This window comes from Vulpes lagopus, chromosome 6 (genome assembly GCF_018345385.1).
Source record: "Vulpes lagopus strain Blue_001 chromosome 6, ASM1834538v1, whole genome shotgun sequence".
NCBI classification, from domain to species: domain Eukaryota; kingdom Metazoa; phylum Chordata; class Mammalia; order Carnivora; family Canidae; genus Vulpes; species Vulpes lagopus.
Window position 1 is genome coordinate 81,057,877 of NC_054829.1, and position 1,425 is coordinate 81,059,301.

Consider the following 1,425-nt stretch of genomic DNA (forward strand, 5'->3'; position numbering starts at 1 on the left):
ATGAGACTGCCCAGAAACCTTTTGGTGCTCTGACCTTTTTTTTTTTTTAATACAAAAATAGAACTCTTTATTAAAATAGCAAAATGTTAAAGAAGATTCCTAAACACTATCTTTAAAAGATTATACAAAGAGATGAAGATTTTTTTATAAATAAATTAATTTTTATTGGTGTTCAATTTACCAACATACAGAAAAACACCCAGTGCTCATCCTGTCAAGTGTCCCCCTCAGTGCCCGTCACCCATTCCCCCCCACCCTCCGCCCTCCTCCCCTTCCACCACCCCTACAGACCTTTTATTTCCATAGTCTGTCTCTGGGATAAGTTGGCTTGGCATCTAATCACCACTTCTTTGATTCAGGACCTCTTTCTTTCATCTCTGACAGTGTAATAACTTGTCAACCATTTTCTTCCTTCTTCCTTCCTTCCTTCCTTCCTTCCTTCCTTCCTTCCTGTCTTTTTTTCTTCACATGTTTGAGGGCATGAGAGTTCGTCAGTATTACTTTGCTTTCTTTCTCACTCTGGACATGTTCTAGTTCCTTCAGGGGTCTCTTTCACAATCTAATTTTCTTGACTTTGCCAAAACCAACAAGGAAGCATTTCCTAAACAGAAAGTCTATGTGCCAGATCATATTAGACAATTTTTGTTCTCCAGATTTTTCAAACTTGAAGAGACATTGATGTCTATATTCTTGCAAAAATTACCATTGGAATCCTTCTTTTCAAGGCTTCTGACAGCCTCTCATGTTCATAAAACACTTAACAAATTTTCCAGAGATCTTCAGAGAGATGTTTCTCTGTCCAGGAATATCAGCTTGTTAAAAAAACAGACAAACAAATAGAACTTATGTCCAAAAACCAGCAGCCAGAATTGTTCCTTTACACTCCTCTGCTTTTCTATTTCAAAAGTAGCCTTCTGAGTTTGTGATCACTGTGACTCTAGGGGCCAGAACACAGAACGTCAATCCAAGTAAATGATTTTGACTGTTTTTTAATGATAAATGTAACTCATCTCAGCTAAACTAATTGGTCATTGAGATAGGCAGAACAATCTTAAAGTAGGTTTTGTTATGGGACCATCCTTTGGGACATCAGATACCATCTATGACCACCTGTACTGTCAGACATGTGAAGAGCACTAAATATTTGATTACTCTAAAAACCTTTTGGGGTGTCAGATATTCTGAAAAATTCAGACAAATCAGTGGTTTTAGGGTTTTTAACAAGCAGAAAGTAAAAATACTTAGGTGACTGGGATGTATTCCTAGAACCAACAACAGAGGGAATCATTATTTATTGGGCATTTACTTTGGGGAACACACTTACAAAAGGATCTCTTCGTTCCTCACAATAATCTTTTAAGTAAGTATTATATCTCTATTTTATAATTGGGAGAAACCAAGGCCTAAAGATGTTAAGCTACTTGC